This window comes from Engystomops pustulosus, chromosome 2, assembly GCF_040894005.1.
Source record: "Engystomops pustulosus chromosome 2, aEngPut4.maternal, whole genome shotgun sequence".
Lineage (NCBI taxonomy): Eukaryota > Metazoa > Chordata > Amphibia > Anura > Leptodactylidae > Engystomops > Engystomops pustulosus.
The window spans coordinates 228,596,868-228,624,640 of NC_092412.1; the positions used below are offsets into that span (position 1 = coordinate 228,596,868).

Below are 27,773 nucleotides of genomic sequence, written 5' to 3' on the forward strand. Positions count from 1 at the left end.
ACAGTTCTGCAGATTTGTAGCGTGGCGGAGCAGCAAGTATATAAAAATAGCATTTTATTCTTCTTTCCTCATTCAGTGAATTTCAGAAGTGTCTCTTTCATAGTGAAGCTTGATGTATACTCTGCAATGAGTTTACTATCTGACACATGGGAAGAAGATTTTATTACATACAGAGTCAGCTACCAATGCAAGTAATATTGCATTATGGGGAAAGTATGAAACAACCCCCCCCCAACCCCATCACCCACCAGAACTATCTATAGCAGTGGTGGGGAACCTATGGCACGAGTGCCAGAGGTGGCACTCCAAGCTCTTTCTGTGGGCACCCGTACCATCAACCCAGCACAACAGACAGGACTCAAAGAATCTTCCTGCAGTTCCAAGCAACTTAAAAGATGCTGCTTTCAGTCATATTTTGATACTTATTTCGCTACTTGGGACTGTAGGAAGAGGGAGAATGAGTGGACAGGGCCGAATTATCTTTGGAGGAACTGTTGCTGGCCCCATGATTCTCTGTGTACGAAGGACACACGCTCACCGGTTTCAGCAGGAACTCAGCGTCCACACTATTGGTCTGACGAAGGGGTCTCCCCGAAACGCGTAACCACTGGACTTTTATGTTATGTCAATAAATAGTGTGAATTCCATCATATTTGGAGATTTGATTGTGTTTCCGGTTACAAGCGCACTCTGTTGGCTCTCCCTCCCCTTTTGCGCAATCCTGTATCAGCCTGGTATAGAACTGCTCTATAGCCTGCCAATGAACTACTGCATGCCCTGGCACTGCCCTCTCTCAGGCCAACTGGCAAAGAGGATGGAGAAGTTGCAATTCCCGGCTATTTCCCAGGAATTGCGAGTAATAGTTTGTATGCCTGTTTTGAGTCATACAGGCCGTGATAAACCGCCCTTATGTTATATAGGGGCAGCATGGTGGCTTAGTGGTTAGCACTACAGCCTTGCAGCACTGGGATCCTGAGTTTAAGTCCCAGGTCAACATCTGCAAGGAGTTTGTATGTTCTCTCCGTGTTTGCGTGGTTTTCCTCCAGTTTCCTCTCACACTCCAAACATACTGGTAGGTTGATTAGATTGTGAGCCCCATGGGGACTGATTTGGCAAGCTATATAAAAGAATTATTAATATATAGGATAACCCAGGCCATATCCATACAAGATCAGGGGTGCAATTATTTGCATAGAACAGTTAGCATATTTAGCAAACAGTATTAGGTTAAATTTTCGTTTCATATTTTTCACGTTCAACTTATATGCCAGATAAGCTCCCGACATACACACTAAATGTGTCTATAGACTATGATGGTAGGTGAGGGCATCCTTTTTGCCTTCTTCTGCTCAGTAAACATTGCATCCAACAGGAAAAACTGAATGAAAAAAGTGCAGTCAGTTTTTTCTTCCTTCTCCCTTCTGGAAATGCAATAGACGCTCAGAGGAGACCATAATAGCCTGAGGCGGACAGATTCAACTGTATGGCATCCATCCCCTGCCTCTGCTGAGCATATGCTGTGAGTGTTTCCCTGTTGATGTAACTATCCAAATTAAGACAATTACATCACTTGGGATACACCCAAACACATATATACACATATCACACTGCATACAGTGCCACATACACACTTACATTGTAAAGTTATGTCAGAAATCCTACGGATTTATCCTTTCAATGGGCAGAATAAAGTGAAATGTGAATTTAGTCTTATACAAATCAATCAGAGTTTGATAAATCTGCCATAGTTTAAGATTGTCTAGTCTAACTTTGCACTTTAGTTTAGTTTAAGGCCAGTATTCAATGGGGCACATTTACTTACCCGTTCCATGGAGTATGACTATAATGCTCTGTGCTGCGATTCACTAAGGTCATGTGCCCGATATCCTGCATGTGTCACTACCCCGCTCAGGTCCGACAGAGTTCACCTTCTTCTTCCAGGTGTATGAAAGTGCATGATCTTGTGACACAATTTGAAACTCAGTCCGAATCAGTTGGATCATCCAACGCACCCCCCCCCACCAATTTCTGTCGCATGAAAGCTAGTGCAGCTGCGCCAAAAACGATCACGTGCGGCACAATGCCAGAGCAGACACCTGTTAAATACCTGTCAAAGCTGTGCAAATCCCAAAAACGGTAAAACAATATGATGAAAGTACAGTGAGTTACCCTTAGTAAATAAGTGACTGTGATTGGTCTGTGAATCACAGACCGCGCAATAGTCAGATTCATGGACCATCCATGGACCAATCCAAGCTTCATAGTTATTTATGATACAAGTAGTCCATTATTCCTTGCATTCAGGATTCCTTGCATCATATATTATTATCCCATCTATACATCCAGTTTCCAGAAGAAACTGAGCAGGAAAATAAAAGTGAAGGGATGCAAATTGTACACACTGGAGCTTATTTACTAAGGGTCCCGTGGCCGCAGTTCCGTCAGGTTTTCAAACTTTTTGGGCATCACGCTGCCGGGACAGGGATTTAAAAGGGGATTGCTTTCATGCGACACAAATGGGGCGGGCCGTCGGAAAAGCCGATGGATTCGGACAAACCACAGGATTTAACTTTAAAATTGTGACGCAAGCCAAGCACTTACATGCCCCAGGAAAAAGAAGGTGGACTCTGTCAGACCTGAGCAGGGAAGCGGCACATGCAGGATATTGGGCACACGATGTAAGTGAATCACGGCAGCTGTGCATTCTCGTCGGGGATCGCGCAGGGACAGGTAAGTAAATGTGTCCCACTGGGTAGAGCTCTTACCCCGATATTTAAACAGCTAGCCTGATGTCCTGTCAAAAGATAGAAGTGTTGTTAGCGCAAGGACTAGCGCCTTCATTTCACAGAACAACCACAGTACAGAGGACAGGACTCCAAGCACCATAATAATATATAATACAAGGAGTCTTATGCTGCCAATCAGGGCTGGCGCTATGGGTAGGCAAAGGTGGCAATTGCCCAGGGCCCCCTGAAAGAGGAGAATCTCTTCTTTCAAATAAATCTTTAATTTTGTTTCTAGGTGCCATGGATCCAGAGATATTCAGATTTAAAGTGAGAATATCAGGTGCCATTTTATATATAAAAATCACTCCCGGCGACCGTTTAACAGTTAATATCTCCGTTTTCTTAAAACTTAGAAACACATATTTAGATTTATATAAAAGAGGAGACTCTCTTCTTTCATAGGAAAAAAGAAGTGAGGTTCTATGTGTCACAGAGCCAGAGATACAGCCCCTGAAGCGAACCCCCCCTCCAGATTCTTAGCCATCAGGCTACAGGGAGAATTTGCTGCACACAGGAGCTGCTGCACCTCACAGATAATGGAAATATTCACTTTATACCGTGTTTCCCCGAAAGTAAGACAGTGTCTTACATTCTTTTTACCCTCAAAAGTCCCACTATGTCTTACTTTCGGGGTATGTCTTATATTGGAAAAAAAAAATTGTCGATTTTTATTTTAACCATAAAATTAACATTTATTAACAACCTGAACAGTATGGTATTCACCACAAAACAGTTTTATAAAAGCAAGTGCCAAGAATGTTATACTGGAACAGATTTATTCCATGACAACCATGTCATCATCTTCAGGAACATCATCATAAACATCCACACTCTGAGGTTCCTGTGGATTTTCTTGGGACTCCCGGGACTCCATTTCCTTTTGAATCATTGGCCCATATCTCTCATGGGTAGCAACAGCACTGTCCTGAAATGGGCAGGTCTTGTCCAGGTAGCCAGCTCGCAGTGCACTTGCAATGCAGGTGTCGGTGATCTTCTCCCATGTATTCTTCACCCAGTTCACAATCTCTGGCAGTCTGGGCTTCACAAAGTTCCCACGTACATTTCTCTCCATGCGGTTTTCAATGTAGTCATTGATTTCCGCACGCAGATGGTCCTTGAAAGGCTTGTTAATGGCGATATCCAGAGTCTGGAGATAAGCCGTCATCCCTGCAGGAATCATGATTTGGTCGATTCTCCGCTCACGAAGGAAGTTTTTCATGTCTTTAGCACGGTGTGTGCTGGCTGCATCCCAGATCAGCATCCCTCTTTTGTTCCCTCGCAAAACAAGCGCATCATTAAATCAAGCCACTTCCTTATAACAGCTTGTGTGGCCCAGGCTTTTTCAGTTTCCAGCACATAAATGCCAGAAACCCACTCAATCTTGTCCTTCTTGCCCTTTGCAATGAGGAGCGGTGTTACTTTAGTGCCATCCAGACGAATCGCCAAAATGCAGGTGACACGTGCACTTTCATAAGCGGTGGAGGGAACGTACACTGAGGAGGCACCCCGTTCATTAATGGTGGTTTGAGCTGCTTGGCCCATGAACACGGCAGTTTCATCCATGGCGATCATGTTGCATAGACTGTAATTAGAGAAGTCAATGTCATCCACAAACTTCTTGTAGGCTAATGCACGTTTCACAATCTCTGCATCTTCCAGCCTAAAGAGGGTTGTGGATCTTCTCAAAGACAGGTCGTTGCGGTCAAGAAAGTTATCCACCCAGTGCTGTGATGCCTTGAATTGGTCAGGGGAAATGTCAAACTGTGGTGCCACTGCAAGGGCATATTCACGAATCTGAGCCCTGGTCACCACCAATGTCTTTGCTCTCCTGTCTGCAACCCACTCGGAGACCAGGTTTTCCAGCTCTGTAAACATTGGTTGCCGACCACATCCAATCTTGCGCTTTTTGGCCATTCCGCTGTCCACTTTTTCACTCAGTTTAGTGTATTCTGCACGCCATTTTTGGACCAGTCGGTGATCCAACATTTTCTCCTTGCAGAACTCCACTACATTTTTGCCCCAAGATTCTTCGACAATCGCCTTTTTATACTCCACGGTGTAGCTCTTCCTTTTACCACTGGAACCGGAAGCGCTCATGTCTAGGGGCAAAAATATACTGCTTATGGTTCCGTATCACAGCACCATACAGTATCCCACACATCTCCCATAGGGTTACAGCACCATACAGTATCCTACACATTTCCCACAGGGTTACAGCACCATACAGTATCCCACACATTTCCCACAGGGTTACAGCACCATACAGTATCCCACACATTTCCCACAGGGTTACAGCACCATACAGTATCCCACACATTTCCCACAGGGTTACAGCACCATACAGTATCCCACACATTTCCCACAGGGTTACAGCACCATACAGTATCCCACACATTTCCCACAGGGTTACAGCACCATACAGTATCCCACACATTTCCCATAGGGTTACAGCACCATACAGTATCCCACACATTTCCCACAGGGTTACAGCACCATACAGTATCCTACACATCTCCCATAGGGTTACTGTACCTGCAACTGTAATGGCGATGGGATCAATTCCTCTGCGGTGCTGGGTAGAGGTGTGGCTTCTTCTTCCTCATGGAGCCACTGGTCCAATCAGAGGCTGCACATGCCGGCATCAAGTTCCCGCCGACCCTTTGGCCGGCTCCAACCCGCCCCCTCATACTGTACCTCCTACCGTACCTCGGATTCCCACCCCTCCGCTCCCATAACCTGTATTGTAGTCCTGCCCCCGCCGGCCGACATCATGATTGCCATCAGCAGCCGGCAATCCCCCTTCCGCTCACTGAGCATGTATAGGGATCCTGCCCCAGCCGGCCGACAGGTTACTGCAGCCGGCAATCTCCCCTCTGCTCCCGGGACCTTCATATGGCTGCTGCTCCCGCCGGCCGACAGGTTACTGCAGTCGGCAATCTCCCCTCCCGGTACCTTCATATGGCTGCTGCTCCGCTGGCCGACAGCTTGCTGCAGCCGGCAATCTCCACTCCGCTCCCGGTACCTTCGTATGGCTCCTGCCCCCGCCGGCTGACATCGTACTGCAGACGGCAATCTTCCCTGCAGGTACGTCTAACATTCGTGGTACGTCTTACATTAGACGACCCCCGTGACACCCCCGCTACGTCCTACTTTCGGGGGTGTCTTATAATCGGGGAAACACGGTATGTTACTTCATTCTGAGAAGGAATAATATTAACTAATATTCATGTTATTAACCCTTCTCTGTGCAGAACTATCTAAGAACACACTTTCTCTCTTATTCCCTTTTATTTTGTGATAGTTTTTTTTTTGTTGGGAAAATTGACTGATACGATGAACATTTGATCCTCTTTGTCTAATGTCGCTACACATTAACACCGCGACCCAGAACATGTCCATAAAGTTATATGTAACACCAAACACACACACATGTTCTGGAATAAAGTTTTTATTTCCCATCATCCTCCATTATTTACACCGATGTTATGATGTTCTCACTCTCATTCTTATGAAGCGCGGAGGGTTCTGTTATTGTGCGGCTAATATAATGGCGACATCTAAATGTGACTTTATTATCTCATTAGCTCGGTTTATTGATATATAGTTATTTATTTGGGTCACCATTGTGTAAGGAACATACAATAATACATCTGTGTGAATTTTCTGCAGTTCCCTTTGCTGCATATTTTGGTGAATATCCACATGTGGGGTCTGTCTGATCTCCTCACATCTTAGGCTATATTCACACTGCCGTTGCCCGCCCGTACCGTACCGTAGCGGGCAACGGCAGTGTACGGGGAGAGGAGGAGGAGGTGAGCGCAGCTCCCCCCCGCCCCTCTCCATAGCAACCTATGGCGCACGACCCCGTATTACGGGAAAAGATAGGACAGGTCCTATCTTTTTCCCGGGTACGGAACGGTACGGTGCCGCACGTGTGCTGCACCGTACCGCTCCCGTAGGGTGCCGTGCGCCCATAGGAGTGTATGGGGGACGTATATCGGCCGTATATACGTCGGCCGTATATACGTCCCCCATACGTTCGTGTGAATGTAGCCTTACTGTTTTAGGAAAGTATATTTTCTTTTTATAAGTATCTGGATTTGTACATATTTTAGAGGAAATTTTGAATGTTAATTGCCAAATGCATCGCCTGGTTGTCTGCTTTCAAAATTCTATAGGTTTTATGGCGCCTTTACTTTTTATTCTGTTTTATTGCTATATTTTGCAGGTTGTGACTGTCTAAAAATTTCTAGCTGAAAAGCAGATATTTAGTTATTACAGTGTTAATGATATTATGTGGATTTATTTATGTGAACAGATCAATATGGGACATTTGTGAACTCTACACATGTCCACCTATTACATTTAGGAGATGTGAAGGTAAATATTTTATGTTTGGATCAAATTTTTTGCCATCAGTCAAATTTTAAGTATTTTTTTATAAAATGTTTCAGTTTGAATCAAAATTGCGCCTATGTCTATAAACTCTTTGATGCAATTTTGAAAATGGGGCAAGTGTCTGCTTTCAGAAAATATCGGTCCCTCTCCCCAACGGGCCTCACATTTTAATCAACCTACCAGTCATTTTTTGGAGTAACCGGAGGACCCGGAGTAAACCCACGCAGACACAGAGAGAACATACAAAATCTTTGCAGATGTTGACCAGCGCTGCAAAGCTGTAGTGCTAACCACTGAGCCACCATGCTGCCCATCAATCTTCCTATGATCTATCTCCTGTAAAATTCTCCAAAATTACAGTATGTTTTATCATACTAAAGGAAGCCTCTTGCTGATTGTGACTGGTCATAAAATAGTTTTATTTTGGGGCCCCACTTTTAGTTTTGCCCAGGGCCCCACTTTGTCTAGAACCGGCCCTGCTGCCAATGGATGCCAGATGTAACTTACCAGGGTGTTCAGTACCAGAGACTTGCTACAACCAAAGTTTTGTAGTATATATGCCTGTGCAACATCCCCCACCGGGGCCTAGCCCTTGAGGTGAGGCCTGGAGACAGCCGGGGCCCGCGGTACCGGAGTGGCTGGCGGTTGCGGCCTAAGCACGCTATTGTCACGGTGCTTGGTACGGGGGAACCGGAGGGCTGTCCTACAGCCTGGCAGGTCTCCAGCAGGGTGGTGTTGGCAAGAAATGATGAGGGAGAGGCTGCTATAGCGGATCTCCCTGGGGCAACCCCTTAGTGTCCCGAGTGTGAGTCTCTGGGTGATGGGCAGGGTGCCGGTGATGAAGGCAGCCGTATTAGCAGGGACCAGACGGAGACAGAAGTTGAAGAAAACAACTTACAGTTCTTTATTTGAACCGCAGGAACCGCAGCAAACGTGCCTTTAACAGGTAGGTAGGGTGCCGAGATGTGAGTTGGAGGGAGCCTCAGGAGATCGTTCACCAGCCTGGAAGTAGAGGGCAGGCTGGGAGGCAGCTGTGTCCTGGTAGGAAGCTTCAGCTTGTCCTGTAGGGCTTCAGGTATCACCTTCAAAGGTAAGATGATACCCCTTTTCCTCACTACACTAACTCTAGTCTAATGCTCCACTCTTCAGAGGCAGGGGCTAGGCTCTTCCTGCTCTGGTATGGGCTAGACAGAGATTACTCACTCACTCACTGATTCTCCTACAACAGAATCTCTCTGAAAAGATCTCTGGAAAGACCCAGAACATTCCTGGCCAGGGAGTTTTATTACCTTCCTTTGGTCAGGTGGTGGCTGCTCCTCCAATCACATCTCAGCTTACAAAGGACAGGATGTAACACATATGATTGGATAACAGCATCTTGCATTATACAAAATACTTAACCTCTGCCTTGCCAGGCAGGATTCACCACTGCAATATCCCTATGTCCTATTAGAACCATGTTGTGTAATGGGATTACATGCAGGTGGGACGTATTCGCAAACCCTCCCTCGCCATTGCATCGGCGAGGGTGTTGCATACCCCGGGGGCAATTGAAAGAGCCGCCCTCGGCTCGACTACAGATGGTTTGGGGCACAGAGGGGGCTAAGGGCACTTCTGGGAAGTGCAGGCTATGTGAGGTGTAGGGACAAACCGCCCATGGTCCTGGAGACAGGCACCTGGGTTGGTGTCGGACTAAGACAAAAACATGTAGCTGTATGACAGTTGGTCGCTGACGCCATTAAACCGAACTGTACAGTAGGAAAGGTGTGGTGTCATGTCCTGTAATCCACTCCTTGCACCAAGGCCTGTATATTTGTTTTATCAACACTTCTTCCCTGGCGGCAATTATATAGTGTATATATGCATTGCGTTAGCATATGCGACACGAGTACCTCCTGACTGGCATCCTTACCCATGTATGGGTGGCATCCAGGTGCTAACTGTGTAACACCCCCGGTCCCCTAAAGACCCGCAGTTTACGGACTACCCCCACGTGCAAACCTCAGTTTGAGGGATCAGGTAGCGGTCAGTGTTTTACATAAAGACGGTCCGACACAGCCACACTACAACCTGAAAAGCCTATGAAAGGGTTAATGCAGACTACTGGCATATATGACAGTGTGCAAACAGGTTAAGATCACATTGGCTTAGGAGCCCAATGGGTACACATCTTATAACATTATAACGTTACAGAAGTAGATAGGCTACTCAGGGTAGCACGGTAGCAAATGTCTCTTTTCCTGCAAAGAAAAGGCATAAAGAGTGCAAGCAGAATGTCCGTACCTAAAAAGGAAAGGCATTAAGTGCAAAATAATAGTCAATAGACACAGCAACTTTTCCTTGGAATTGGCCAAAAGTCTCTCAGAAGGTCTCTAATGACAAAGTCCATCTTCTGGGTACAGCCCTTGAGGTGGGGGAAAAGTGCACTGAGATGCAAAGGGTCTCCTCTATGTGTAGAGGGACAGAGTCCTTTGAAGAAATCTCTGCTGTGGCAGAGGAAGGGGTGCTATCATAGCACAAGACAATGTATAATCTCTTGACTGAGATAAATAAGGGTAAGAGTCTCAGGAACGTATCTGGCTCTATAGGGATATAGGGATAAATACACACAATATGTACAAAGGACATAGTACCTGGAGAGGGCTACAGCCCTTCAAGGATTAGTCAGTATCGTTGGGTTCAGCAAAGACAGGGTCCAGCTCCTGCAGGGAATCCTGTGCATCCTCAGCGGGAATAGGTGCCGGCTGGGGACACCCGGTGGCAGCAGTGGGTACTGCAGGTGCAGCAACATCCTCCGGACCTTCAGGGGGAGGAGCGCTGTCGCCCGGGGTGTCGGCTGTTCCAGCCGGGGGCTCAACTGAGCCAGGGACCACGGAGGGGTCCAAGAAGAAATAAACAGAGCCCAGCGGCCGAGCCGCGGCTCCTTCCAGCTCCGGTTCTTCCGGGGCCGGGTTGTCACCCCATTGGTAACCAGCCAGGGGAGATGGGGGCCTAGATGGAACCTCCGGACAAGGTTCGCTAGCCGGGACGTCTTCTCCCACCGAAGAGCCGCGGGACCTGGCAATGCTCCCGGCAGGGGAGCCGGTGGGGGTGGCGCCCTGTATCATGCCCGGCCCATGGATGGCAATGGGACCCGTACTCACAATTACTGTGGATGGGGCATTCACGTGGGTCACCGCCCGGGGACTCGCAGCCGAGGAAGAAGAGGTGTTCGGAGATTCCGGCCACTCGTCGTCCTCGTACCAGTCATCGTGCGGGAAGTAGCGGTCCTCATCGGAGTCGGGGATCCGGATCACGCCAGCCGCCCAGGGTCCTCGAGGTCCTTCCTGCAGGGAGAACTCGATACACTCTCCCGGCTTCAGGTTGTGCAGGCTCTCTGGCAGATCAGGCCTCTTGACGGACCGGCGGGGTATAAATACTTCCCGTCCGGTGTAGTCCTGGGTGGCGAAGCCATAGCCCTTCCGCTTGTCGAAGAACCGGACCATGCCGGTGGTACGGTTCTTCTCGACCCAAGCTCCAGCTGTAGATCGGCCGGCCATATACCGCTGGGCCTCCTTCTCTCGGCGTCGCTGGTCCGAGACAGCGTCTCGGAGTCGCCGGCGGGCGGCCTCACCTCGGCCTTGAGGCTGCGGAGGTTTCGGTGCTGGGGCTCGTGGCTCCGGTTCAGGCTCGGATCTCCTTGGGCGACAGGTAGGTGCCGGAACAGGAGCAGGAACCACCGGAGGATCAGGAACCACCACCACGGGGCTAGCAGGCCCCACATGGTGTTGTCCTCACTGTCCAAAGTCCACTCAAGTTCTGGCGCTTCTCTGAGGCAGAGCAGGAAGTCCGCCTCTAGCCAGTGGGAGGAGTCCAAGTCCTTCCCGCCAAGAGCTGTGGCGGGCTCTAATTTTTCCTGCGCCACAAGAGGCGGGGTTCGCGCCCTTCGCGCGTGGGTGGAGCTTGATGCGTCATCTGGGTTTCCCGCCAGTGAAGGTTTTGGCGGGCTTGAATTTTTTGCTGCGCCACAGTTTCTGAGGTAAAAATCTTCAGGCGCGGCAGCGCCGGATGTAGCAGAGCTGGTACAGTTCTTGCCAGGATTAACCTCTGGAGTGCGGGAGCGGCGCTCAACAGCACGTGGCAGCAGTATAACACAGTTCATTCCAGAAACACACAAGTCCTTGGGCCTAAACCCGGATGGCAGCAAGGTTAGGCAGCACAGTCTTTTTAATAAAGGAAAGTCTTTAATGCCGTAATAAGGCACAGAAGTCTATATCCTGTTCGTGACGCCACTTGCAACATCCCCCACCGGGGCCTAGCCCTTGAGGTGAGGCCTGGAGACAGCCGGGGCCCGCGGTACCGGAGTGGCTGGCGGTTGCGGCCTAAGCACGCTATTGTCACGGTGCTTGGTACGGGGGAACCGGAGGGCTGTCCTACAGCCTGGCAGGTCTCCAGCAGGGTGGTGTTGGCAAGAAATGATGAGGGAGAGGCTGCTATAGCGGATCTCCCTGGGGCAACCCCTTAGTGTCCCGAGTGTGAGTCTCTGGGTGATGGGCAGGGTGCCGGTGATGAAGGCAGCCGTATTAGCAGGGACCAGACGGAGACAGAAGTTGAAGAAAACAACTTACAGTTCTTTATTTGAACCGCAGGAACCGCAGCAAACGTGCCTTTAACAGGTAGGTAGGGTGCCGAGATGTGAGTTGGAGGGAGCCTCAGGAGATCGTTCACCAGCCTGGAAGTAGAGGGCAGGCTGGGAGGCAGCTGTGTCCTGGTAGGAAGCTTCAGCTTGTCCTGTAGGGCTTCAGGTATCACCTTCAAAGGTAAGATGATACCCCTTTTCCTCACTACACTAACTCTAGTCTAATGCTCCACTCTTCAGAGGCAGGGGCTAGGCTCTTCCTGCTCTGGTATGGGCTAGACAGAGATTACTCACTCACTCACTGATTCTCCTACAACAGAATCTCTCTGAAAAGATCTCTGGAAAGACCCAGAACATTCCTGGCCAGGGAGTTTTATTACCTTCCTTTGGTCAGGTGGTGGCTGCTCCTCCAATCACATCTCAGCTTACAAAGGACAGGATGTAACACATATGATTGGATAACAGCATCTTGCATTATACAAAATACTTAACCTCTGCCTTGCCAGGCAGGATTCACCACTGCAATATCCCTATGTCCTATTAGAACCATGTTGTGTAATGGGATTACATGCAGGTGGGACGTATTCGCAAACCCTCCCTCGCCATTGCATCGGCGAGGGTGTTGCACCTGTGTACAGCAAAGTAAACAGATTGAGGATACTACAAGGGTAGAACCACCTTTGCCACCTGTTATTAGAATTTTTGTGAGGTCCCTAAACTGAGCCGCTATTCATATATGTGTAGTCAGATTTCACCCAGCATATACAGTATATACAGTACCTGACTTTTGTTTAAAAAAAGACAAAAACAAATCCTGTTTTTGATTTTCTCCAGCTATCTGCAGCTCTATTCTGAAGTGTGGTTCCATCTGAAGTATCACCACTAGGGGCACTCTTGATATTTCTGGACTGACTGCTATATCAAAGATTCATTAAATGACTGTGCTGTTTCTCAGATATTTCTGTATTATGAATATGAGTTCAGGTCTGGGTTCCTTATTTAATCTGACATTGTCTGTGCTGCTATAGTGGACATGTCAGGCGCGGTGACAGATGCTCTTTAAGAAGTTTAATGTTGAACTTTTTCTAGACATTACAAATGCTGAATTTCTAACTATTGACATCTTTCTGTTTCTAGAACATTATAAAGCACCAATGAAGAACTATCAAAAGACCCCTTTGCAACTCTGCAATTGTTAAAATGTCTAATGCATCTTCTAAAGTATTCCTACTCAGTGCCGTTGTGAATCTGTTGCAATGCAGGGACTGAACTTTATCCCATTTACCTGACCTGGATGAAGGCATTGATGCCCACAGAACACGCAAGACAAACCTTTACTTGCCTTTTTTTTAATCTGTGTTTGAGGTGCATTTCAAAGGGTCTGCGTTTTGAAACGCATGTGATTACATGCACAAACAGCAGGGAGCACAAGATCACAGCGTTTTTACAAATTCCAAGAGACACAGCTGCCTGTAAATACCCCACACCAAGCATTGCGTTTTTTAAAAATGCAAAAGTATGCGTTTTCAATGCGTTCGAAAACACAGCAGAAAAGCGACAAAAACGTGACGTGTGTCACCGGCCTAACGCACCTTTCACACTTGTGTTTTTCAAGCGCATGTTCTACGCATACTTTTTGACGAGCATAACTTGTATTGCATTCTTACCCATTGTAATGAATAGTTTTTTTCAGACTTGCATTTTTCTTCTCGCACACACGCCTGTTTTTTTTAACGTGAGATTAAATCTCAGCATGCTCTACTTTTGCAAGTCACGCACGTGAAAAACGCACCATACAAGTCTATGGAGATGCATCAGTTGCCATAGAAAAGATAGAGCTCAGTCCTGAGTCCTTTTCTTACGCGCGTTTTCTAGGCGTGAAAAACGCATTGAAATTGCATTGAAAACGCATAGACACTGAACAAACTCTGACTGAAAACTGATTGAACCCTGATGAAAATTGTCAGTTTTTCATTGACCAAACCCTGATCGCACCCTGATCAGACTCTGACGTGATCTGCAACATAAGTGGGAAATGGGCCCAACTGGATTTGGGTCAGCTAAAAAGTTAACCCAGAAGATTCCCCTTTAGAAGCATACTGTGTTCCCCATCTGTGAAGTCCGGCTCACTTTGAAATCATATGGACCTGATATATATTTTTTTCAGCTCCGGAAATGGTTTCCATTAGATTCTATAAATCTTCCTGGAATAAACAGACGTCTTTACACGAGCCGGATCGTTACATCTTTGTACTATAAAGTTCTAGCATCAAACCAATCCCTAACCCGAGACGTGTAAAGGAAAATGAAGCTGCTCAACATTAACACAATGAGAACGGCATGAAGATATCAGAGCGCAGCTTTTATTGATTCCATATCTCGCTTTTATCTTACAACCTCAATAACTGCACATACATCTGTGTGGTTAATCTGTTCTTGCTTTGTAGAGAGAAAACAACATGTGCTGAATGCACTGACTGTATAGGTCGCTGGAAAAGTCTACAACCACAAAAAATATATATTAACAGCTTTCTAAGAACCTGCAGGCCACTAAAATCCTAATGGTTCCTAAATATCCAAAACTGGTTCTGTAGGTACAACCATACTGAATATATCACAGCTACTGAGCTAATATCAGGTTTAATGCAGAAGTCAAGCTCTCCCTGCCTCGGAACGCCTTCTATGTCTGACATCATGCACAGGACTTATGGAGATCTGGATAGTGATTTCTCTGGATGCGGGAACAGGCCCAGCGCCAGCACCCGGCTTACCCAGGCAAGTGCCGGGGCCCTGGGGAGCTGGAGGGGCCCACTCGGGCCCCCGGATCAATTGTACCAGTGTCGCTTTAAAGAGGACCTGTCACCCAAATTTGCGGCACTAGGAGCTGCTAGTGCTTGAACAAACAACGCAGTGTTAAATTGATAGCGTTACCGGAAACCACTGCGGCGGGGTACAATGTAATCATCGGACCGCTCGCAAAGCGGTCCGATGTATTCATGAGGGGGGGGGGGGCAGTCCGAGGCAGTCCAGGGTATAAAGTGTGTCTACAGGGGGAGGGGGAAGTGTAGCTGGAGGGGGGGGGATACAGTGTGTCTACAGGGGTGGGGGCAGTGTAGCTGGAGGGGGGGATACAGTGTGTCTACAGGGGTGGGGGCAGTGTAGCTGGAGGGGGGATACAGTGTGTCTACAGGGGTGGGGGCAGTGTAGCTGGAGGGGGGATACAGTGTGTCTACAGGGGTGGGGGCAGTGTAGCTGGAGGGGGGGGGTACAGTGTGTCTACAGGGGTGGGGGCAGTGTAGCTGGAGGGGGGGGGATACAGTGTGTCTACAGGGGTGGGGGCAGTGTAGTTGGAGGGGGGGATACAGTGTGTCTACAAGGGTGGGGGGGCAGTGTAGCTGTAGGGGGTGATACAGTGTGTCTACAGGGGTGGGGGGGGCAGTGTAGCTGTAGGGGGTGATACAGTGTGTCTACAGGGATGGGGGCAGTGTAGCTGTAGGGGGTGATACAGTGTGTCTACAGGGGTGGTGGGGCAGTGTAGCTGTAGGGGGTGATACAGTGTGTCAACAGGGGTGAGGGGCAGTGTAGCTGGAGGGGGTGATACAGTGTGTCCACAGGGGTGGGGGGGCAGTGTAGCTGTAGGGGGTGATACAGTGTGTCTACAGGGATGGGGGCAGTGTAGCTGTAGGGGGTGATACAGTGTGTCTACAGGGGTGGTGGGGCAGTGTAGCTGTAGGGGGTGATACAGTGTGTCAACAGGGGTGAGGGGCAGTGTAGCTGGAGGGGGTGATACAGTGTGTCCACAGGGGTGGGGGCAGTGTGGCTACTGGACCGCGGCCCATGAAGGGGCCCACTGAGGCTCTATCGCCAAGGGGAGCCGGCCCTGTGCGGGACCATCAATTACAATGCAGGCGGCGTTCTAAGAAAGAGAGAGCTTGACTTCAGTGTTAAAATCTCTGCCTCCTTGACTATAGACAACCAATTTATACTCACTTCAAAGTAGATTTTCTGGATGATGCCACAACACTGGCCCATGAAAGAAACCTGATCTAAAAGGTGCTGCTTGACAACATACTGGTAGTGGTTTATTTCTGCTGACAGGTCCCCTTTAAGTTAAGTAGCATTTGTTAACACATACGTTTATGGTTGGGTTTTGTAAATGCAAATGTTCAACGCCATTTATCTAGGCAAATCTCTCTTCAGCTGATCCACTGTGTTTTGAAACGCATGTGTTAAACGCCACGTGTGAAGGTAGGGTTAGACACCAGGTCACTGAACAACTGAGGCACAGCCCAATACTTCATAAATCAAGCTGTATGCTATCATGCAATCGCCGAGTCCAAGATGTTTAACCTCCACTGATAACATATTAATGACATTTTTTCAAACGCTTTAAATATATATATATATATATATATATATATATATATATATACTCAAGTATAAGCCTAGTTTTTCAGCACAAAAATATGTGCTGAAACCTCAAACTCGGCTTATACTCGAGTAAACAAAATATAGGTTTTACCAGGTTTTTGTGGTAAAATTAGGGGCCTCGGCTTATACTTGGGTCGGCTTATACTCGAGTATATACAGTATATATATTATATGTATGTGGACACCTACATTGGACATCTCTTTCCAGAACCATGGCCATTCATCAAAACCAGATTTACCCAGCACATTGGCAAGGTTTCTGCTGCTTTAATGGGTGCTATGGGCACTGCATGATATCCCCCAATAAATACAGAAGGTTAGGGTTAGAGAATCTACCATCAAAATCCATCATGACAAACCAGGGACACTTACTCATAGATCCAGACACTGTGGTAATCTTCTTATATATGTATCCATGGTAAAGTTAATGGGGTTGTCCACTTTCATCAAATAATTGATATGGTTTGTGGAATGAAATGTTATACAATTTTCAGATATAGTTTCTGTATCAATTCATCACAGTTTACTAGATCTCTGCTTGCTGTCCTGCTATAGAAAGCGTGGGCATGTGATGTCCCACAGGTGCACAGCTTGTTATACCACGCAGCTCCAATTACTCTTTGTAATACTAACTAGCTGTGCACCTGTGTGACATCACAAGAACATGGAAACATGGGCCACAAGACCCTTTGCATATTCTAATTTGCATAATTTTTAAAGCATAAGAAGCTAAAAAAAGAGCAGATCCTGCCAGAGGGGGCACACACCAGTATGTCAGTGTGCTTGGTTTACAATCTTTCATCCTGGTAGTAGATCTGCTTTAAACTATGAATATAAGAATACACTACATAATGTACACAGGACTGATGTTCAACTATATTTATATGATACTTTTTTCATTTTTTACGATTTTACTCATTCAACACATGTTATGAGCAGTGAAGTAATTGGCAGTATAATCATTTCATCCAATGTCACTTCTTCATCAGTGGATCATGGCAGCAGCGATCAATCTGCAGATGACAAGGAGGGATAATGAGGAATAGAAGACAATAATGAAACTTGAACATGTCAGCTCGAGGAAAGAAGGGCGGCTTCTCATGGGACCTGAGACCTCATTGAAATATTAGGCTCCATTCTCATAACTACATTGTATTATATTATTCTACAAAGTGAAGTTCCAGGTGAAAGCTAAAAAACTGAAAAAAAGTCTAATTTTCTTTTTGTAACTTATATTGATCAGTATGTTTTCATTCAATTCCCTGCCCCCCTTCTCTGTTCTATTTCTATATATGAACGGAAATATTATATGAGTTTATATAAAATATGAAGAGAGACAAAAAAGAGAAAAGATCTATGTATTAGGTTCCATTCTTAACCACTATGTTTTATGGTCGCCAATGTTTCTCTAGGGAGGATAAGAGTGTGGGAGGAAATGAGGACCCACTCCTCAGATGGAAGGGATAGACTTCAATTGTCCCTGGAAATGGATACAACGCGTTTCGGGACTCCAGTGTCCCTTTTTCAAGTAAAAATAGAGACTTAAAGGGGTTGTCCACTTTCAGCAAATATGTGATATGATTTGCGCAAGAAAAAGTTTTACAATTTTCAAGTATACTTTCTGTATCAATTCCTCACGGTTTTCTAGATCTCTGCTTGCTGTCCTTCTATTTTTACTTCCAGTGGATGGAATTCTGTCCATGTGATGTGATGGAGGTGCAGGTTAATGAGCCATTATTATTACACAGCTCCCATTACTTTCTGTGGTGATAACGGTTTGTGCACCTGCCTGTCCATCACATCACATGGACAGATTTTTATGCACTGGAAGTAAACAAAAAAGCTTCCTATAGAATGACAGCAAGCAGAGATCTAGATAAGTGTGAGGAATTGATAAAGAAAGTATATTGGAAAATTGTATGACTTTTACTTACACAAAGCATATTAAATATTTGCTGAAAGTGGACGACCCCTTTAATTCTAGAGTCCTGAGGTAGATCGCGCTTAATTACGTCTCTATTTTTACTTGAGAAAGGGACCCTGGAGTCCTGAAACGCATTGTATCCATTTTCAGGGACAGTTGAATAAAGTCTATCCCTTTGTAAGAAATACCATCTGAGGTGTGCGCCCTCATTTCCTCCCACACTCATATCCCATAAATTCCCTGATCCGAAGCATTGAGGCAACCACGTTCCGATTCAAGAGGAGGTAGGAAGCACCCCAACTATCCCCAAAAAGCTGAATTTGCACAACCCAAAAAAGTGAGCAAGATTTATTTATTCTATAAATTTTCCACCTTCAAAAGACGAAACTACCCTGTGAGCGCTATTCTTCTTCCATTTCTCACCACTCTTTGGACCTCTAGGGAGGAGAGTGAGGGGGAGGGAGTGCACAATGAGGATAAAAATCCAATCCTTAGTTTTTTAATTTCTAAACTTTATACAGATATTTGATATCCACTCAGCTGATGCTTCTGGTTAAAAGAAGATATGTGCCTATATATTGATTTTGTATGTCTATTTAATGGAAATGTTCTATGTATTATTACAAAGACTTTGTATATATATTTGTTTGGGGGATGTGTTATGCATAATTGCACAAATGGAAACTCTTCTTTATATGTTTTTATACTGAATTGAAGAAGGGGTCCCCAACCTTTTTTTCCCCGGGGACCGGTTGTGAGAATAAATTTTTTGCGGGGCCGATGGGTGGGGGGTGGGGTCTACTGTGTAGTCAAAAATGTATGTTTGCACACCCCATCGTAACTCCCTGTGCGCCTAGTTTATATTGTCCCCTTTTCTTTTTGATGCCTCCCTTACTTCCATTGTCCCCTTTCACGTAACATGCCCCCCTCCCATGTCCCCTTTCCCGTAGCATGCCCCCTCTCATGTCCCCTTTCCCGTAACATGCCCCCCTCCCATGTCCCCTTTCCCATAGTATGCCCCCCTCTCATATCCCCTTTCCGTAGCTGTCCCCTCCCTCTGTGACCAGTGTCTTCTTTCCTGCAGCAAGCCCGCTTCCTTCAATATCCCCTTTCCTATAGCTGCCCCCTCCTCCAATGTCCCCTTTCTTACAGCATGCACCCTCCCTCAATGTCCCCTTTTCTGCAGCATGCCCCCTTACTCAATGTCGCCTTTTCTGCAGCATGCCGCCTCACTCAATGCTCCCTTACTCAATGTCCCCTTTCCTGCAACGTGCCCCCTCACTCAATGCCCTTTTCCTGCAGCATGCCCCCTCCCTCAATGTGCACTTTGCCAGCCAATTTAAAAAAAAATTGCAATACTTACCTTCCCCCTTCTCCTGCAGCTGCTTTCTCTAGTTTGACTTCTCTTCCACGTTAATGCCCGGCTCTATTGTCATGAATCACGATGTGATGACATCATCATGCTTGCCGGCAATGAAGCTTTGTATTAAGGCAGAAGAGAAGTGAGAGAAGAGAAAGCAGCTGCAGGGGAAGAGGGAAGGTGAGCATTGGATTTTTTTTTCACAGACTTCGTCCGTGGCCTGGGATCAGGTGCTCAACGGACTGGTCTTTGTTGGTCAGTCGGTGGTTGGAGAACAGTGGTGTAAAGGATTGAAAAAAAGATGATTTAATTTAAAGATTTAAAGAAATGAATGTCATGTTTATGTGTCCTGTGATGTCTTTCCTTGTACATTTAATCACATAGCATCAACACACGGCTGATACGGTCTTCATGGATTGTTCATGTTTCCTTAGATGAGCCCTTCATGTCCGGGCAGCTGATCATAGCATTTGCAATGTAACTGTCAGTGATTTTATCATGAACTCTCCCCCCATGTCACAACCCCTTGCAGTATCTATATGTTCTACTAATGTCAATGTACAGCATGGGGGGAGCTCGACCAATGGCCGCCACCAGGTCTTATTTTCAGGGGAGGCCTTATATTTCTAAGCTTGAAAAAATTTTTACTAGGTCTTATTTTCAGGGGAAAACTAAATCCTATAATATCATGTTGGTAAAGAAACGGTGGGGCACCATTACCATCCAGGTATCTTACATCAGTTTTGTGGCTTTGTTTATTGTGCTAGTCTAGTCCGAAACTGGTCACAATCCTTACCTTAGACAAGAGTCTGAGATCACTGGAATGAAAGCAACCTTTGGGTGCATTCACACATTGGGGCACATTAACTTACCCGTCCGGAGGAGTTCACAAAAAGTGTATTGTCCAACGTTAATGCACTGTGCCGCGATTCACTAAGATCGTGCGCCCGATATCCTGCATGTGTCGCTTCCCCGCTCAGGTCCGACAGAGATCACCTTCTTCTTCCTGGTGCATGTAAGTGCATTGTCTTGCGACACAATTTGAAAGTTAAATCCGGCGCTCAGTCCGAATCCGTCGATTCGCCTGCAGCAGGCATGCCCCCCCCATCCCGATTTCTGTTGCATGAACGCTGCGCAGCTGTGCCAAATTCCAAGCATGTGCGCCAAAATCCCCAGTTAAATACCTGTCACAGTGGCGCAAATACCAAAAATGTCAGGAAGTCCGGAGAAAGTGCGTCCGCGGACCCTTAGTAAATAAGCTCCGTTGTCAGGAACTACATTCATTTTTATGTGCCTTTTGGTGAAGTTATTTAATTTGATGAGCGAAAAATATGGCACTAAAGGCAGCATCTAAACTGAATCCAGTTCTTTATGATGCAGCATTGTTAACTGCATTGTGTGAACACACTCTTGGATAGGGATATCATTGTGGCTGAAATCTAATATACAATATGATAATCACAAGTCACGGGAAGGTGACGTCTCCGTATAATTTACAGCATTCGCTCAGATCTGATTGTCATGCATAAGTTCATCTGCCTTCGGTCAAGTCTATAATCTGTCACAAAGATGAGGCTGATGGAAATCATCTGCTCGTGAGGCCATTTTTTTTTAAGGTTAATGTTACCAAGTGATATTAGTTAACCTTTTCATGTGGCAAGTTAAAATAGTCACTCAATTCAGATAATATGGAGGAGGGGAGTGTTATCTCTCATACATAAATCACACATTTTTTTGATAAAAAATGTGGCCCCTATGAGGAAAGATCTTCCTTTATATTTTATATGCATATTTATATATGTGCCCCCTTCCCTAAAGGATGGAGGAGTCTGTCGGGGTCAGTGCCAGAATGTACTGAGTCTTAAGACAAGTATTTACAATACTTTCTATTGGGGAGCACTGTCTCATATTAATTGGAGAAGGCCGGGCACTGCCTCTATTATTTATTGAGGAGCACTCACTGCCGATATTATTAATGGGGGAAGCAGTGCCTTTGGGGCACCAATGTTTCTAATATTTTTGGGGCACCGACATCAGGGCCGGCGCCAGCACCCGGAAAACCCGGGCAAGTGCCGGGGCCCCCAGCTGCTGGGAGGGCCCACTCGTGGCCAAAGCCCCGTCCCAAGTAGCCTGGCTGTGCCGGGTGCTGGCGCCGTAAAGCGGCGTTCTGAGTGCTGCAGGACGCTGCGTCTCTGCATGGCCGCGGTCACAGACTCTGCTAGTGTCGCGTTCATAACGCGACACTAGCGCACAGGGGGGCGGCCCTCGGCCCGATCGCATATGCGATCGGGCTGAGGACCGCCCCCTGTGCGCTAGCGTCAGGTTATGAACGCGACACTAGCAGAACCTGTGACCGCGGGCTGAAGCGCTGTGAGGCTGCCGGAAGGAGATGGAAGACGGAGAGGGGGAAGCTCCGGACCTGAGCAGAAAGCTGAGGTAAGTATTATTCTTTTATTTTGAATGGTCATATTTACTAGTATAGGGGCTGTTAGTAATGAATGGGACATGAGGAGGGTTATGTGTGTAATCCATGTGGGGAAGGGGGCTTGATTATAATGTGAAATCTGATGAGGGGGCTGCATATAATGTATTGGGGGTCAGGAGGGGGCTGCATATAATGTATTGGGGGTCAGGAGGGGGCTGCACATAATGTATTGGGGGTCAGGAGGGGGCTGCATATAATGTATTGGGGGTCAGGAGGGGGCTGCATATAATATATTGGGGGTCAGGATAAGGCTGCATATAATGTATTGGGGGTCAGGAGGGGGCTACCTATAAAGAATTGGGAGCTGCATATAATGTATTGGGGGCGAGGAGGGGGCTGCATATAATGTATTGGGGGCGAGGAGGGGGCTGCATATAATGTATTAGGGGCGAGGAGGGGGCTGGGCTGTATATAATGAATCCATGCCGTTACGCGAGTTGACTGCAAAGGGGCCCACTGAGGCTCTGTCGCCCAAGGGTCCACTGCAACCTGGAGCCAGCCCTGACCGACATAAATACTGTTTAAAGACAAACTGGGAACTTGGTACAGCATTTCTGCATATAGCATGGGACCATTACATAAATTGTCCCTGTACTGTGACATCACTGTGTGTTTTATCTCTGTACTGTGACATCACTGTGTGTAATATCCCTGTACTGTGACATCACTGTGTGCATTATCTCTGTACTGTGACATCACTGTGTGTATTATCTCTGTACTGTGACATCACTGTGTGTAGTATCCCTGTACTGTGACATCACTGTGTGTATTATCTCTGTACTGTGACATCACTGTGTGTATTATCCCTGTACTGTGACATCACAGTGTGTATTATCCCTGTACTGTGACATCACTGTGTGTATTATCCCTGTACTGTGACATCACTGTGTGTATTATCCCTGTACTGTGACATCACTGTGTGTATTATCTCTGTACTGTGACATCACTGTGTGTATTATCCCTGTACTGTGACATCACTGTGTGTATTATCTCTGTACTGTGACATCACTGTGTGTATTATCCCTGTACTGTGACATCACTGTGTTTATATATTTTCCAGCTTAATAATATAAATACTTTATGAAAAGTATAAAACTAAGCGCCATGTTGCCCTCACACAGCAGATATTTTGTTTTGCAGAATGTAACGTTATCAGTCGCCTTCCACCTATCAAATCCGGCGCAGTGATGGATGCCTGTAATCTTGTAATGAATTATCCCAGAAGAAGTCAGCGTAAGAGGGAAAAAAAGTTAATCAGTGAATAAAAAGGCTGGGAAATGAATGTTCGCTCAAGGACAAAGCAATCCAAGTGCATAAAATTTATGGTAAAAAATGAGAGTGTCTGAATGTGTGTAGTTGTTTTGTCTTGTTTGTGCATAGCTGCAGTCACGGCCTGGGCTATTTACATGACTAATGCACTGATTATTTAGCCCCTGGCAGGTTGGGAACAGGTCAGTCCATTAAGAACATGACTGGTCCAGTGTTGGCTTCCAGTATGAGCATTGTCCTTCCTGTACTGTTTGTATAATTTACTGTATGATTTATCACATGTAGTAGAATCGATCCATGAAAGTTTGGGAACAATGCATTAGGTAAATGCGTCAAATAATATTTGTTTTGGACTTTGTTTATCTAATTCAAACAATTTTAATAAAGTTGGTATGTCATGTGTCCTCTGGAATGTAACGCCCTACTCGGAGAGCGATGACTTATTAACAGATTCATCCGGGAAGTATAAAGAAAATTATTATAAATGTAATATCATAACTAGTATTATACAAAAATAAAGAGATCCAATGGCAGATCCAGATTTTCTTTTATTATTCTATGCAAGAATAGCAGAACAAAACGAAGAAATAAAGCTTTGGTTGTTTTAGTAGAGCTCTAAAGATCTCATTATCAGTAATAGTAAAAAAAAAAACTACAGTAAGGACCTCTCAAAGTCACACAGTCACAAAGTCCTCTCAATCTTCTGAATCCAAGGACTTATATTGGCAGAAAGGTATGAAAACAAAGGGGGGGCATTCATTATGTTTGGCGCTAGGTGTTGTTTTTTTAGGCGTCCGATTTTAGCAGAGATTTGCACTTTGATTGTATATTGTAGCGTGACTGTAAAGTTACTGACAAAAAATAGTTTTAGCACATCCGTTGACTTCTTCCTAGCCTGAGATATATCAGATATATACTCGAGTATATATCCGTATATACTCGAATATAAGCCGACACGAATATAAGCCGAGGCCCCCAATGTTACCACTAAAAACTAGGAAAACCTATTGACTCGAGTATAAGCCGAGGGTGGAAAATGCAGCCAGCCCCCACAGTATATAGAAGCCCACATAGTATATAGCAGCCAGCAGACCCCACAATACTATTGCAGCTGACATCAGAGCCTTTGACATCGCACAGACCTGCCGCCGCCGCACAGACGGATCAAACAGAAGTCCTGCGGGGGGCGCCTGAAAGGTGAGTTGTAACTTTGTATTTTATTTTTACTCGAGTATAAGTCGAGTGTGAGTTTTTCAGCACATATTTGGAGCTGAAAAACTCAGCTTATACTTGAGTATATACGGTATTTCACATTAGATTCATATTCAGCTATTCCTGATGTGGGTTGGCACTTCCAAGTTGTGACATCGGCTCAGGGCAATGAAGCCAGAACAGGAAAGCATGCTTGTAGTTGGTCAATGTGAAGCATGTGATGAGTCTTGTGACATCACTGAATGTCTTTTGCCAGAAAACTAAGGACTTTCAAATCATGCAGAACATCATGTTTGTAATTGGACGCCCTAAAGCATGTGATAAGTCACATGCTTGTGACATTACTACAGGTCCTACAACCCTTCTCAACAAGCCTCCTGTCTTCTCTAGCTTTACTATACAGTTTCCTATCACAACCAGAAAGCGTGGCAAATAGAGATTAGCCTGGGGGTAGAGGTTGAACCTCTGCTAGCTGCTAAACACCTGTAGATAGCTAATTAGAGTAAATTAGAGAATTGCCTATTTTTGCTTAGTGCAGAGTTAGGCAAATGTTTTTATACTATACTACAGTTGTACTTTAATATATTTGGCACAATATAAGAAGGACAATTAAGCGTCAGAAATGTTAAAACACAATTATAAAGGGGTTTAGAAGTTGTTAGACTTGCTTTTTGTTGGTCTAATTTTGTGCCAAAAAAGTGTTGCGAAAATAGAATTGCGGGAAAAGTGTCAGATTTGAAGAGCTGACCCCAAATTGAGCAACAAAAAAGCAGTGAGTGTTGGAAAAGAATTTAAGGGGTTTGGATCTAGGGCTCAGTAAAGAGCTATTTAAGGGCAGGTCTAGTGCGGATGATAACAGACTGGAGTGTTGACGGTGGTGACTTCAGGCAGAGTGACAGAAGTGGCCCCGTCACAGTGGCCATGGTGCAATGGGATGCACCAGCAGCAGTAACAAGACCAATTGGTAGCAGTCTGGCAGATGAAGGTAGTAACAGATGGCCACAGGTGTGTGGCATCAGGTGGGTGGCAGTATTATAACATGGCCAGAAGTAACAGGTTATTTGTAGTGCCAGAATGACTTCATCTGTGACATAGATGTATTGAAACTCTATTTTGAAACCAGTTGAAGCCAAAAATTTCAGTTTTAGTGCACAGAATTCCAGGAGTCCCCTTCTTCCATCCCTCTCTAACACCCAGTGAATTCTACCCTGGATAACTTCACCTGGTCTTACAGAGGTCTACAAGGGAACGACTGAATAGGGCATATGAGAAAGGACTGCCCCTTTGTATTATAGTTGTATACAGTTAGTATCTCAGTCTGCACATCACAGGAAAATGCTCAGGGGTAATCTAACCCATAGATACATGTTAAAGAAATATAGTGAGAAGGGTCTGAACTAGTTAAAGGACAACTACCACCAGGTCATGGATTGTAAACCAAACACACAGACATGCAGTTTTATGCCCCCTCTTGCAGGATCCACTATTATTTTAGCTTCATATTCCCTTTTTTTCAGAAAAAAAGACTTTACATTTATGCTAATTAGTCTGAGGGACTCAAGGCTCCATTAACACCAATGGAGCCTGGAGCCCCTGAGGTTAATATGCAGAATTTTTAAAGCCTTTTTTTGCAAAACCCAGGGCATAAGAGGCTAAAAAAAGAGTAGTCCATGCCAGAGGGAGCACACACCATTATGTCAGTGTGCTGGGTTTACAATCCTTGATCTGGTGATAGATCTCCTTAAAGGTTACAAATAGTACTGTATTTAAAGGGAACTTGTCAGCAGAACATGATCTGATAAACTACTGCCAATGTGTTGTCAAGCAGATAAACACATTACAGATCATGTTTCTTTCATGACCCAGTGTAGCGGCATCATCCACAAAATCTTCTTTTAAGTGAAATGTAAAATAGTTGTATAAAGTGAGGGAGGTGGAAAATTTAGCGCTAAAGTTAAGCTCACCTTGCCTTATAACCCTTTCTTTGCTGTATCGGATAGTTCCACCTCTCCTGAAACTATTTCATGATGTCACTCACAGCAGAGGGGGCATTCTGAGGAGGGGAGAGCTTGACTTGTGCCTAACTCTCCGCCTCCATGACATTATACAACTATTTTACATCTCACTTTGAAGTTAATTTTCTAGATAATGCCACCACAAGAAACATGAGCTGTAAGGTACTTATCTACTACACAACATACTGGTAGTGGTTTATTAGATCAATATCTGCTGACAGGCTCCCTTTAAGAGACTAAACTGCCTTGTATCCTGACCACCTACAATAAGGACAAGCAGGACTGGTAAGAGATAACATATTGCTTTTTTTTTGTTCAACTTTTATATGTCTTTTTTTATCTTTTATATCTGAATGAAGGTGAACATCGACTGAGAAGGATGTCACGTAGTCTCCTGAATAGAAGCAGCGAGCGGCAGCGGAGGGCTTTTCATAGCACCAGTCTCACAAGAGAGAACAAAGTAATCACAGCCGTCTTGTTACAGTTTTGATTCATTCATCCCGCCACAGTAAGACATTCTCACTCAGCGCCTTAAAGCACACATCATACCAGATGAAACTGCAGAGCCGCATTTCATGACATCTTGGTTTTTTTTTTCACCCTAAACCTCAATTTTAGTAAACATTCATCCGCGGTACACAACAACCTTTGTCTTTATATTGTGTGACAGAGGGCTCCCCGGATACACGCGCAGATACATTCAATCTTTGAAAAGAGAAATAAAACCGTGCCGTTTGTTACCTGCATCGGGAATAATAGCCATCCTCTACCCCATAACAAAGCTACAGAGGAGTGATAAAAGGGAAGACGACTGCGCAAAAGATACACTAACTGTGCCTACCGTATAATCCATCCATATGACCTTGAAGACAATGCCCGCATGTGTGACTCACTCTAAGGGAAATTATCTGAAAAAGAATGGGTTTACAAAAACATAAGATTTATAAGAGAAAGTAGGTAAAACCTCAAAATGTAACACCTCAGATTGAAAAGTAATTCTGTTCCAGATGCGTAACCTTCAAGAAAAAAATTAAAACCCAAATAAGAAGCAGTAGAGTTCAGGACTGTGCTCCATTTTTCATGTCTGTTTTTGACTTCCCACATTCCCAAAGCTATAACTTTTTTTGTTTTTCCTTTTACGGATATGTATGAGGGCTTGCTTTCTGCTGAACAAATTGTACTTTCAAGTGGTACCATTTAGGATTCTGTACATTGTACTGAGAAGCTGGGAAAAAAAATGTCAAAGGTGGTGCAACTGACATTCTCTTTTGACAA

At 45.5% G+C, this 27,773-nt stretch overlaps 1 long non-coding RNA gene across 1 annotated transcript in view; it reads left to right on the forward strand.

Annotated features, from left to right (window-relative positions):
• Positions 1 to 27,491, forward strand: part of LOC140119423 (uncharacterized) — a 31,082-nt gene extending 3,591 nt beyond the window's left edge. Inside the window, exons 4-6 of the long non-coding RNA XR_011853371.1 lie at positions 17,223 to 17,417; positions 23,143 to 23,327; positions 26,858 to 27,491. This is a non-coding gene — a long non-coding RNA (uncharacterized lncRNA). The remainder of the gene's footprint in view (positions 1 to 17,222; positions 17,418 to 23,142; positions 23,328 to 26,857) is intronic.
• The last annotated feature ends 282 nt before the right edge of the window (positions 27,492 to 27,773 follow it).